Here is a 14,396-nt window from a genome sequence, read left to right as displayed (position 1 = left end):
GATTGCAACTTCTCAACCTCTTCCGCAGTTGGGATTCTCTTTTCAGAATCCACTTCTCTCGGGGGATAACATCTTCCGGATCTCATTATGGCGTCAATTTCGCCCGTTCCATAATCCCAATGAACTGCCCTCGAGTTGTACTCTTCCACAGGCGGTAATTTAATCCTCACCGGTATGATCTTTTCTGGTAGTGATTCAGATGTTGATGGTTTTTCCGAACTAGAAGCTTCTAACTCCCAGCTATCAACTTTGTTCAAATCAATCACAAAACGAATTGGGGCATCTACCATCCCAATCATTCCATCCTCATGAACGTCATCGGGGTTATGTTCTGGACCTGGCCTTACCAGCGTGGCATTTTCTTCATCGAAATCCCTCTGCCTTTCTCTTCTGACTCTCGGGATGATCCCTTCAATCCTCATGCCAATCTCCACCAGATGTTGGAACGATGAGTACGTGTATGCATACATGCGATCAAAGTATTCCGCCGGAAGTGACTTTAGTACAAACTCCAGCATTTCTCTCTCCGACAACGGCGGTTGCACCATCACAGCGTGTTTCTTCCACCTTCTTGCAAAGAGCTCAAAACTCTCATCTTCACCTTTCCGGATGTTCAACAAATTAGCCTTAGTGAAATAACCCCTAATCCCAGCTTCAAAGTGACGTAAGAAGTGCTCCGATAAATCCTCCCAGCTCGGGACCCGGTCTAGGTCAATTAACTGAAACCATGCTAGTGCGGGGCCCGTTAAACTTTGTCCAAAGTTCCGGATCAGTGTTTCGTCATCTTCTTGGTGGCCAACCATTTGGCGAAGATAGTATGAGACATGCGCCAGAGGACACCCAGCGCCATTATACTTCGTGCGGAAGACCACTCTCGGGTTCACACCTTGAGGCGGGACGTTTCTTGCTTGAGTAAGTGGCGTAATCAGCTCCTTCAACTCATCCATTTTCCTTGACACGTCATCTCCTTGCTCTTGAAGTAGAGCGATCTTTCGATTCTGTGTCTCCATGGTCCGCCGTATCTCCAGAATCTGCATGCTTTCTTCTATCGCCATAGTATTCCTTTTGGTCGTCGATTGCGATAAATCTGCTACTATAGTTGTTAAATGACGCATGTGCGTCTCCAGATTAGAAAGTCGCATATCGACCTCTCGATTCTCCTGTTCATTCCGAGGAGCCGCTTGGTCCTTAACTTCATCGATCGTTCCCACAAATTCATCGCTTGCGGGGTCATCCATTCCACCCCACCCATCGGGGACTACATCTCCAGAGTCAACAAAGAAACTCGGGGGCGCCGAATATAGCACTTTAAAGTTGTACCCACCACTATCTTCCCCCAGGTTATCAACTATTTCGCCCCTCTCTAGGGCTTTCTGCAAAAATCTTCTATCGCCTCGGCGGGCCTTATCCAGACGGACTTCATATTCGTCTATCTCTTCAATTTCTTGACCATCTTTGATGCTCATCAAATATCCCGAGGGTATTTTTAAAACAGCTCCCCTCGTAGGTTTCATCGTGAACTCCTCGAGACAGCATGTTCACCGCCACGTAGGTCCCCTTGAAAGCGACATTTTCCATTCTTCCTATGACGCCCAAGCTAATCAATTTTTCCAAGCAAGCCTCTTTTTGCTCCCGGGAAATACTCTCTCCTTCCGGGTATTGCGAGGCCAATGTCAAGATATCCCGCATTTTATCCATATTCACTATGAACTCCAGAACCTCCTCCTCTTCATCTCCAAAGATCGCGTTCACCTCACGATGCTCGGGTAGTGGGTTCTGCTGTACATTCGGTTCGGCTTTATCAAACTCCAGAACTTTTCCGTCGATCAATGCTTGCACCTTGAACTTCAGAGCGAGACAGTTGTCCGCGTTATGCCCCCTTTCTCCCATATGGTATACGCACGTCTGGGTCTCATCATACCCAGGAAATCTTGGCGGGTGAGCTCGAGGTGGCTCTTTTGCAACTAAGCGATTTTCCAATAGCATGGGTAACAATTTGGATAAGGGTCGGGGTAGTGGGGTAAAAACAACTGGGTTTTTCTTTCTGAATTCCGGTGGTTTGGAAGCGGTCCAGGAGGACGTTCCTTGGGTAGGAATTGAAGGCGAAAAATTTCTGGGCTTTGGCGGATTAGGGACAAAAGCTACTTCTCCAGTTTGCTCCCTAATATCCCTTCTCAAAGGGTATTGGCGTTTGAAAGGCGCCTCGGGTATCTTCTTTTCTCTTAATGCCCACTCGTGGCGTTCTGCCACCTTGATTAGGTGCGCAAATGTTTGACACCCGGAGGTGTTCGGTTTGTCGAAAAATTCAAATGGAAGGGCCTTGAGAAACAGATCTATTAGTTCTTCTTCCGGGACGGGCGGCTTTACCTGCACAGCCGGTGCTCTCCATCTCTGGGCGTAGGCGCGAACGGTCTCGCTCTTTCCTTTTACGGTCCTCTCTAGTTAGGGCGGTCAGAGTGTTAAACTTGTATTGCCGAAGGAACTCGTCTGCGCGTTTATCCCAATCGGCGAGCCTCTCTGGCTCCAATTCAATGAACCACGCCAGGGCTGCCCCGAATAGGCTTTCCTGGAAGGTGTTAACCAGTAGTGGAATGTTGTCGGAGAACCGCGACATTCGGCGCAAGTAATACTTCAAGTGCGCCTTGGGACACCCGGTCCCATTATATCTTCTTACAAAGTCTGGCTCCTTGTAATCAGCAGGAACCTCTATCTTTTCAAACGGTGCAACCTTATCGAATCTCGAGAGTTCATAACCCCGACTCGCCAAACACTCTTCGATCTTAGCGAGCCTCTTAATTTCCTCTTCCATTTTGAGGACTTGCTTCTCCTTTTTCTCCAGATCAATCACAATGGGAGGATCCTTAGGCGGTCTCTCCGGATTCAGAGTGGGATTAGCGGCGGGCGCCGGATTAGCGTTCGCCCCATCGGATGGCCCCGCAGGAGTTTGAGAGTTAGGGTCAACGGGGTATCTCCCCCGGCTTGCAATCATCATTGCCTTCATCTCCGCCACCATTGTGGCGATCACATTCATTTGATTTTCCAGATTACCCACACGAGGTGCGAGCTCTTCTTGTTCCATCCTTAACTTGCGCGTTTTGCTACGAGTCCTCGTATTTATCGCTCACCTGTTTTCAGGATATCAAATCAGTATGGGAAATATTAAAGGATTGGAGACATTGATCCGTGGTAATTGACTTTTCTATATGTATGCATGAAATGCTCATAAAAGAAATAGTATGTATTTATTACAAACCAAATTGTTCAAAAGTATCTAAAAGATAACAAATATGTAAAATCTAAATGGGGGAATGGATCTATCCAAGTCGGGGACGCTTCCACTCTTCTTGCTCTTCTGGTCCATCGGAATCCCACAAGTATGGGTCTTCTCCCTCTTCTGATATCCACTGCTCTGGATCTTCGGGAATGTACGGTTCTACTCCCGGTACATATGGTACTATGTACTCTGGCTCATATGACTCTACTTCTTCAATCCGAGGAGATACGCACTTGGGTACATATGGCTCTACCATTGATTGGCGATACTCCTTAAACTTCTTGATATACTCCTTGGAAGCTCTGTGAATGTTCATCTCATTATCCAAATAATCCGGCCACTCAACTTGTTGCAGCGGGGAGTTCTTCAAAGCATGAAGGATAAGCTTGATCCGAGCCCGATACAACTCCTTTGTTTCCTTAGTGAGCTTTCCTCGTGTCATATCAAATGAGAAAATCCCGGGACAAACATCCGGTGGTATCTCTTGTAGAACTCCAAATTGCCTCACCACTCGAATGGGGTAATACGCCACAGCGCCGGTACATCCCAATAAGGGAATAGGGTTATCTTCAATACCCGAAATGCGAGCTTCTACGATCTTGGGCCAAGTCAAACGCCATCTAATATGCTCGGGTTTCAAATTGTCCAATAGCTCAACCCACTTTTTGAATGAGTATTTGGGTACAAGGGATTGACACTTAAGGAAGGATCTAAGGGGGTGAACGTGCTCATTGATCTCATAACACCCCACCCGGAGTTGGAAAGTCTTTATATGAGAGGTGAACCACAAGTGGAGTAATCCGCTAGACGCTTGGAAAACGGCCTTTTTGAAGACTTGGAACGATTCAGGGAGAGAAAAGTCTCAGCTAAGATCATGTACGAATAATCCCAGCGACAACACGCCTGTCTGGCTATATGAGTTATGGAGGGGTCAAAAGTAGTTCTAGAAGTCGGGAATAGAACGAATGCAAAGAAAGCCAAAATGAACACCTTTCCCGATTTATGACCGGTTTCGGTGGGTAGAGAGGAATAGTTATCGAAAAGGAACGAGAATGTGAACTTGTTGGAATTGGACTTGTAAACTTTTTCAATTTCAGAAGTTTTAAGGCGAAGGAAACTCGATAACGAACGAGTGGAATCCATGTCCAAAGGGGGTTGAGCTATACGTTCTTCAAATTTGGCCCCGATAATAGCGGTATACTCCTCAAGCGTAGGGGTCAATTCCAATCCTCGAAAGTTGAACGTCATTGTTCGCGCGTCCCATGCCTTGGCTAGTGCTTGAATGAGCGTCGGTTGGTATTCCACTTTGATCAAATCTACAAGTCGTCCCAAACGTCCTTCCACATAGGCTTTGTTGACGATGTCGAGGCGATCCCACCATATAGCGAGTTCCTTGCGCGGTATTGGGATGACTTTGATGTCTCCATTCCCCATGATCTAAGAATGCAAAAATGATGATCCTAAAGTCAATTACCACAGTTTAATATGCATATGCATGTAATGTGATGCAAATGTGCTAACCAAATTCCATGTCATCTTTTGGTAACATGAGGGTCAACTACTCCCACTTGACCCAAATAAGCCAAATAGGGTAATTATGGACCAAATCTCACCCAAAGATGGCTTGTAATTTGATTAGGATCGTTTAAGCGTAATCGGGGTAAAAAGGTCGTTCACAAATTGACAACTCATGAAATTTACAAGTCTACTACAATAAAGTCAAAAAAGATAGAACATGATAATATCCAGAGATGTTCGGACAATAAATGTCGATGAAAGTACATAATAGGCTCAAAATATAATGAAACCTAGAAAATGCCCCAAAGTCGTACTAATCTAGACAGTGGGAATGGTATCCTCATCCGATGAAATCTCTACTATCTCGGGAAACTTGATATCTTCTTCATCATCGGAGGATATGGTGATGATTTCCTTCTTCTTAATCGGGGAATGTTTTGGGGCCGTCTTGGTAGCATGAGGCTTCCTCGCCAACTTCATGTACAACTCCCAAATTCTCTCCTTTTCGCGCTCGAGCTCCAAATATCGTCCACATCGGGTATAATCGCAACTCTCGCTACGGATGCGGTTCCGTCCGTTGAGCTCTCGTCCGTGAACAAATCCGAAAACTCGGAATGTAGCGGGTACTCGGTCCTCGCGTCGAATGGTCCTCCGCTCCCATGTGAATACATCGGGTGCATCAACACGACTTTGGGGCGCCATCTATCCTAAAAGGAAAATTTGACTTTCAACCCCGATCACTTAAACGATCTTACAAATTGTGATGATATGTAGTGGAAATGTATGATATGCAAAATTTAAATTTACAAGTTCAAAATAAAAAGGGTAGAAAGCCTTACCAACCGATGTTACTTTTTTTGGTTTTTGGTTTTAGGTATACCAACCATCCATTTCACATGCGCATGAGACAGGTGAGGTTTAACTCTAAAGAAATCAAAAAGGCTCGGGTATGGACCTAAAAAGGCTCCCGCTATACAAATCGATGGGCCGCCCACAAGCGCAATCAAACAACAAGTGGGTAGGACCATCAATCTTGCATAGCGAGCGGGATCAAATATGGTCAACCCAAGTGCAATCAAACACAAGAGCTTCGCATACCGATCCCTATCTATGGCGACCTAAAAGGTGATTTCGCGGCTCGGGTTTAGGCGCTTGTGTGTGCGGTGTCGTGATCCTCAAAATATGCGAGACATGCACAACAATTTATATTCAAAACACCGCTTCAAAATTTGCATAAATAAACAAACAATCCAAAACTCCATATACGCATCAAAAATGGTTAGCATAGACGCCACCCCTTATAACTCCCATCTGCATCAACATTTAACACTTTTTTGTTAGTGGACGTACCTCATCTTCAAGAGCATCTGCAGAAAACGAGGTTAGAAAACAATCAGCATTTTTATCGGCTTAAATCCATCTAAATTAGTCCCCAGTGAGTCGCCGGTCTGTCGCGACCCTCCCGGAAATTTCCTTCCCGGGGGTGGAATAGGGCTAACGAGCCGATCCCCTCCTTTTATAGACATGTACATATGGGGGATCGCGAGTCTCTCCCAAGACCCATTACTCGAATCGCGATGTCGGATAAAATTTTTCAAATATCGAAATTGACCTTGTGTGGTCGGGTGGCATGTGCGAGATGTACATGCAATTTGGAGTCGCCACCGATCGATTTATTGGAAGGTACGATCGGAAAACCTTACCGAGCGGTCGGGAGAAACCGTTCGGTTCCGCGAAAACCAGAGATTTTGGGTCCGGGGGATTTGGTTACGCCAAGTTTCATATTTGACGCCCTTTCGGTTACCGATGTTGATTGTTTTTCTAACCTAAGATTTCATGCAGATACGATATCGGATGAGGTAGGTCCTAAAAAATCTGAGTATTCATGCGGATGGGAATTTTCTATCCTAATCAATCACAATCGGAGGAATTAATGCGCAATCAAAATCATTACAAGCAATCAAATCAATCAATCAAGGTTTGATATGTCTAAAATGGCCCTATCGGCCCACACAAAAATCAATTTTGGGTATCGGGGTGATTTGGTAAAAATTTGGGGCGGAAGGCCCGGAAGGGTAGAATGGTCAATTTTGGGAGTTTGGGACCCAAAAATCACAAAATTAGGGTCGGGCCAGTTGAATGTGACCATTTCCCATTTTTTGTGATTTTATGGAATTTTTCTAATTTTTTCTATTTTTTTGGAATTTTTATTTATTTTTCAAAAATATCGGAAATTTTCCGGATCGAAATTAATCGACCCTCGAAGTCTCAAAAATTTTCGATCCAGACTTTATGAGTCCCGAATCGATCTAGAAATTTTTAGAAATTTTTATGAAAATCGGGAATTTTTATGAATTTTCTAAGTATTTTTGCAATTTTTTGAATTTTTGGAAAATTTTTATTTATTATTTTTATTATTTTTTTTATTATTAAACCGGACCGGGTCAACCCGGTCAACGACCGGTCAACCCGATCCAGACCGAACACAGACCCAATCTACGCCTAAAACGGTGCCGTATGCTATTATTCTATTATTTTTGTAATTTTCTAAACTATTTTCCTATATTCCGAATATAACAAAAATGATGGACGGCCGAGATCAATTCCTGGATCAATCTCAGCCGTCGATCCACGCCTAAATGAAACGACGGCACTTCGGCCTATTACCGTAAAACGACGTCGCATCTAGCAATAGATGAACGGCCACGATTACACACTCAGACACGATCCCGGCCGTCGACTCGCTTAGGCTAAAACGACACCGTATCATTTGAATGTATCAACGGCCACGATTGAAACTAAACTCGATCCGGGCCGTCCATTCTATCTAAAGCCAAAAACGACGACGCATTTGATATTATCCTCCGAACGACGCCGCATCCATTAATTGAATGGACGGCCATGATCTAACCTAGACTTAATCCCGACCGTTTACTCCCCTTACACTCAAAACGACGACGTATTCACCTATACCCTAAACGGCACCGTTTCGATTTTTTCTTATTTTCTGTCTAATATATCTAATATCTAAAATACAAAAATCAGATCCGACGGCCCCAAATCAAACTCATCTAATAATCCTGGCCGTCGGATCAAGGTCGACTTCGGCCTATTCGCGCGCTCGTCAGTCCGAGTCGGCGACAAGCATGGACCAACCACGGCGCGACACGTCGGACTTTGACCTATTAACTACGCCACGTCATCTTCGTCTCTTACCTCTCGACGACGCCTAAACGGACGGCCAGAAAGCTTCCGGCGAGATCCAACGGTGAGATCTCGCCGGATCGGCGCAAAACCACCGCCGATCGACTCGATCTAATCTCTATATCAACATATCAAAGAATCAAACCATTTCCACGGCTAAATCGTGAGAAATAAACCATATACAGTCACGGCATCTCAAGCTTCAATCAAGTATTATCGAGCATAACTATCGAATTAGAGCTTGAGACACACTCAGAGTGAGTTCGAACACTTACCTCGGGTTCGATTGAACTGCGGTTGATGGATTCGTATGGCCAAAGTCCGGCCGGATCGCAATAGATTTGAGGTTCGACTCGGGTTTTCGGGCGAGATCGATGCGAAAGGAAGGTGCGAGCAAGGTTAGTGATGTACGAGGACGAAAACGCCCACATTAATTGAAGAAATCATGCTCGGGACAATGAGATGCCATGGCCGTGCCGTACGAAGCTTGAGAAGTCGACTCACCGATTTAGGACGTCTCCGGCTGATTGAGCTGGTGCGATCAACTCGTCCTAGCTCGGAGGAAGTTCCGGTGATGATCCGCCGCGCCGATTCGACTTGGATTGGTTGGGCCGAAGAGTCACGGGTTCGGTCCGGGCTCCGGCGAAGACCTCGCCCGAGAGCGTCTCTCTCTCGCTTTTTCTCTCTCTCTCTCTCTATTTTGATACTTGGCGAGCACGAATCAACCCCCTTGCTTCGCGAATGTTCTTGGCCTTTTATAGTTGGTTTTGAATTTGGGCGCGCGCACGGGCGAGCTTGGCCGAGCTGTCCACACGTGCGAATCACACGCGTTTAGGCTCGCCGGAAGTCGGACGGAGATGGCCATCATAGCAAACTCCGTTTGGTCCTCCGTTAGTCGCGAATTGAGCTCAAATTTGTGCAATTTGCGAAATGTTGACTTTTTTGCGTCGCCGGAGCTTTGACCGTCGATTTCGGCCGTCTCCGGCGGCCATTGGCCGGGCCACCGGTGGCAATCGGCCGGGCTTGACTCGCACATCAAAACCCCTACATCAATTGTATCAATTATAATCGAATTGGCCCCCAATTTGGTCATTGAAGTTCGGCCTTTAAATCTGCAATTCGCGCGGGCGAGAGGTTGAAGAAGGCATTGTTCGGGACCGGTTCGACCGGTCCGACCAGTGATCGGACCGGTCCGAACCGGTTCAGACAATGGAATTTTCACAATTTTCAAAATTAAACGAAATTGAGTGGGAATTTTTGCAATTAAACCACAAAATTGGACTTAGGGGCCTAGATATTATCTGGAAATGCAATTTTGCCCAAAATTTCCCATCGATTTATATGAAATCCCCAAATTTTTCTAAATCGGCAAATTGGGGAAAAACTCAATTGGACGTCTAATTGATAAAATTGGACTATGAGACCTATGCCAATAGATTCAGAATGTGTTAAAACATAGGGTGACAGTCCAATTTTACCAAGATAGTCCCTTAATTAAAAGTAATTTCGAAAATTGGCCGATTGAGGGACTAAATTGCAAATAATTTGGGGATTTGGCCTAATTCGTGCAATTGGTGCAATTGAGGGTGCAATTGATCAAATTGAAGTTTAAAGGGACTGCAATTGAATGTCTAGACCTAAAATGTGCAAAATTTGCAAATAAAAAGACTCAATTGGTATTTTTTATGCAAATTCAACCTTAGGCATTATGAAGAAACACCTAAAATTGAACTCAATTTTTGATTTTTCTTGAGGTCAATATGAAAAAGGAATTAAAAGAAAAATATTGAACATTTTTCTGTATTTTTGTGACCTCGAAAAGTATTTTTTATGATTTTTCAAGTATTTTCCTATTTTCGAAAATATTAAAAAAATGCGAAAAACATGAAAAATTATTTTTTGTTCCAAATTGGTTCCTTATGCTTGGCCAAGGCTTCCAATGTTGATTTTATAATTTTTTAATTTTTTGTGAATTTTTAATGAATTTTGGAAAATAAAACTAAAGAAAACTGATTAAAAATTCGGGTGTCAACAGTACACTAGTAAACCTAGGTCCTTAGATGGCACTCTCTCCTTTGAAAATTTGAAAATCGGGTTTGAGCTTCTGTAGGTACACTAGTAAACCTAGGTCCTCAGATGACACCCTCTTATAGGTGAAACCCCATTGTTACAAGGGTGAACCTCCCTTCCAGACGGTGAATACCCGCATAGAGGAAAACCCATCTGCTTTTTAGATAATGAGCCCCTTCATAGAGGATAGCCAATCTCTTTAATAGGTGAAACCACTTTGTTACAAGGGTGAACCTCCCTTCCAGACGGTGAGTACCTGCATAGAGGAAAACCGATCTGCGTTTTAGATGGTGAGTCCCCGCATAGAGGATAGCCAATCTCTTTTAAATAGGTGAAACCCCTTTGTTACAAGGGTGAACCTCTCTTCCAGACGGTGAGTACCTTCCTAGAGGAAAACCGATCTGCCTTTTAAAAAAAAAAAATGGTGAATCCCTGAAAGATAGCCAATATCATTTTAAATAGGTGAAACTCCTTTGTTACAAGGGTGAACCTTCCTTTCAAATCTTCAAACCACTGTTCCACACCGGATGGACGCTAATCATCGTGAAATCACGCCAAACATTCAGAGGTAATTCCATACAATCATTCTCTCCACTTCGGATAAACAAATCTCCAAACACAGACAGGTGAGCTACGGGTAAGTCTCTCTCTTCTCATCTCTCTTTCACATGAAATGAGCATGAATTGGAAATAATTCCCCACCGAGTCAGAGCTTTAAACGGCGAAGGTAAGGCAATTGGATGTCAAGACTAGTTTTTTAGATTTCTCCCCAGTGGAGTGGCCGATCTGTCGCGACCCTCCTCCGTCGGGATATTCGACGGGAGGTGAGTGAGGGTTAATGAGACAATCCTTAATTTTTAATTTTTATATAACCCCGGTTGTCGGCGGGATATTTTTTACGATCGCGGGTCTCTCCCAAGACCCATTACTCGAATCGCGATGTCGGAGAAAATTTCATCGAAATCGACCTTTGTGTGGTCGGGCGGCATGTGCAATGTGTACATGCAATTTTGGAGTCGCCACCGATCAATTTATTAAACGGTATAACCGGAAAACCCTACCGAGCGGTCGGCAAAAACCGTTCGGTTCTACGAGAACCAGAGATTTTTGGGTCCGGGGACTTGGTTCTTGTCGCGACCCTCCTCCGTCGGATCGACAAAAGAATATCTCGGCGGGGGCGAACAGGGTTAACGAGCCGATCCCCTCTTTTTACATTTTTTTTTATGGGATCGCGGGTCCCTCCCAAGACCCATTACTCGAATCGCGATGTCGGGTAAAATTTATAAAATATTGAAATTGACCTTGTGTGGTCGGGTGGCATGTGTGAAGTGTACATGCAATTTGGAGTCGCCACCGATCGATTTATTGGAAGGTACGATCGGAAAACCTTACCGAGCGGTCGGGAGAAACCGTTCGGTTCCGCGAAAACCAGAGATTTTGGGTCCGGGGACTTGGTTACGCCAAATTTTATATTTGACGCCCTTTCGGTTATCGATGTTGATTGTTTTTCTAACCTAAGAATTCATACAGATGTAATATCGGGTGAGGTAGGCCCTAACAATTCTAAGTTTTCATGCGGATGGGAATTTTCTATCATAATCAATCACAATCAAAAAAATAATGCGCAATCAAAAATCATTACAAGCAATCAAATCAATCAATCAAAGTTTGACATGTCTAAAATGGCCCTATCGACCCACACAAAAAATCGAATTTGGGTTTCGGGGTGGTTTGGTGAAAATTTGGGGCGAAAGGCCTAGAAGGGTAGAATGGTCATTTTTGGGAGGTCGGGACCCGAAAATCACAAAATTGGGGTCGGGCCAGTTGAATGTGGCCATTTCCCATTTTTTTGTGATTTTCTTGAATTTTTCTATTTTTTTTATTTTTTTGGATTTTTTATTTTTTATTTTTAAAATATTGGGAATTTTCCGGATCGAAATTAATCGACCCTCGACGTCTCAAAATTTTCGATCCAGACTTTATGAGTCCCGAATCGATCTAGGAATTTTTAGAAATTTTTTGTGAAAATCTGGGAATTTTTATGAATTTTCTAAGTATTTTGCAATTTTTTTGGATTTTTTTGGAAATTTCTTTTTTATTTTTTATTATTTTTTATTAAAGAACCGGGCCGGGTCAAACCGGTCAACGGTCGGTCAACCCGGTCCGACCGCCTTGGACTCACCCGCGATACCTAAAACAGCGCCGTTCCTATTTAAACTATTTATTATTTATTATTTTTTGTTTTTTTTTTATTTTTTCTAATACGTTTTCTAATATCCGAATATATATACAAAAAACGATGGACGGCCGAGATCAATTCCTGGATCAATCTCAGCCGTCCGAACGCCTACGATCAAAACGACGTCGCCTTGGTCTATACTCCCGAAACGACGCCGCAACGCTTGAATCAAGTGGACGGCCACGATTAAACCTTAAACCTAATCTAGACCGTCCATCCACTCATGGTCAAAACGACAACGCTTCGGTTAATACACTGAACGGCTGCGATTAATCCTAGGTCTGATCTCGGCCGTCCGTTCTAGATCCGCCCTAAACGACGACGCTTCAATTAGTATATTGAACGGCTGCGATTAATCCTAGCTTAGATCCCAGTAGTTCCTTCCCGATCTACCTAAAACGACGTCGCAACATCTACACCGAACGGCACCATTTTCGCGTTTTTTATTTTCTACCTAATATAAACTAATTATCTAATATCTAAAAAAAAAGCAAAAGAGCGATCCAACAACCGAGAATCAAACCTACCTAATTATCTCGGCCGTTGGATCTGAGCCCGATCGGCTCGCTCGCGCCAACGGCCGAGCCGACTGGACTCCAGCTGGACCAATCCTATCACGACACCTAAGCACGCTGACCAACTTTGATCGCTACGTCATCGTCGTCTTCTTCGCGGCGACGACACGAGACGGACGGCCGAGGCTTCCCGGCGAGATCCGACGGTGAAACCTCGGCCGATCAACCCAAACCTACACCAAACTATTCCTAATGATCTCCGGATTAACATACTAAAGAATCAAAACATTTCAACGGCAAAATCACAAGAAATAAGCCATATACGATCACGACATCTCAAACTTCAATCATGCAATATCGAGCATAACAATGCAATCAAAGCTTCAGGTACTATAATATCAAGTTAAGGACACTTACCTCGGACTCCGATCGAGCCCGGCGTTGCCAGATTTGTCTAGCCGAAGATCGGCCGAACCGAGAAATGTTGGAGGTTTGATTCGGGTGACTCGGGCGAAATCAATGCAGAAAAAGGATGCGATGATGGTCGGGGATGCACAAGGATAAAAAGGCACAAATTAATTGTAAAAATCGTGCTCGCAGAAGTGATATGCCATGATCGCACCGTGAGGAAACCAGAAGCTCGACTCACCCGATTTGGACGTTTCAAGCGGCGAGCTGGGTGCGATCGAATCGTCCGAGCTTGGAGGAAGTTCCGGTGACGATCCGCCGCGCCGATTTGGCCTGGATTGGCCGGACCGAAGTACTTGCGGACTTGTTCGAAGCTCCGGCGATGGAAGCCACTCGAGAGCTTCTCTCTCTATCTATCTCACTCTCTCTCTATTCGGTTGGATCTCGCGAGCACAATGAGCCTCTTCTCTGTTCTAGAACCATCCCAGCCTTTTATACTCGTTTTCAAAATTTGCGCGCGCACTGGAGGTTGAGTCGGCGACGTCCTCACGTGTTGATCACGTGGCTTTTGGTCACCGGATGGTGACGGAATCGGTTATGATTCCGTCAACGTCCGTTTAACACTCGGGCGAGCGCGAATGAGCAAGAATTTGACTCTAATCCGAAGATGTTGACTTCTCGGACTGCCGCGCCTTTGACCGGCGATTTCACCGTGCTCCGGCGACGGCTAGTCGCGCCGGAGGTGGCGATCGACGGAGCCGGACTTGAATATTAAAACCCCCACATCAATTGGCTCAATTGGTGTCGATTTGGACTTCAATTTGAGGGTTGAATTTCATCTCGCAAACCTGCAAAATGCACGATTCAGTTGGGGACGACGACATCATTGCCGGGATCGGCCCGGTCGGCCGACCGGCCGTGATCGAGACCGGTCCGAACCTGGTTCGAGATAGTGAATCTCACGCAATTTTCAAAATTAAACAAAATTGGTTGGGAATTTTTGCAATTAAACTTCAAAATTGGACTTATGACCCTGGATATTATCTAAAAAAGTGGTTTTGCCCAAAATTTCCCATCAATTTACATGAAAACCCCAAATTTTTTAACTTGCCCAAATTAGGGAAATGTTCAATTGGATGTCAATTTGACCAAATTGGACTACGAGACC

This window comes from Rhodamnia argentea, chromosome 7, assembly GCF_020921035.1.
Source record: "Rhodamnia argentea isolate NSW1041297 chromosome 7, ASM2092103v1, whole genome shotgun sequence".
NCBI lineage: Eukaryota > Viridiplantae > Streptophyta > Magnoliopsida > Myrtales > Myrtaceae > Rhodamnia > Rhodamnia argentea.
Note: the sequence above shows the minus strand (reverse complement) of the source record.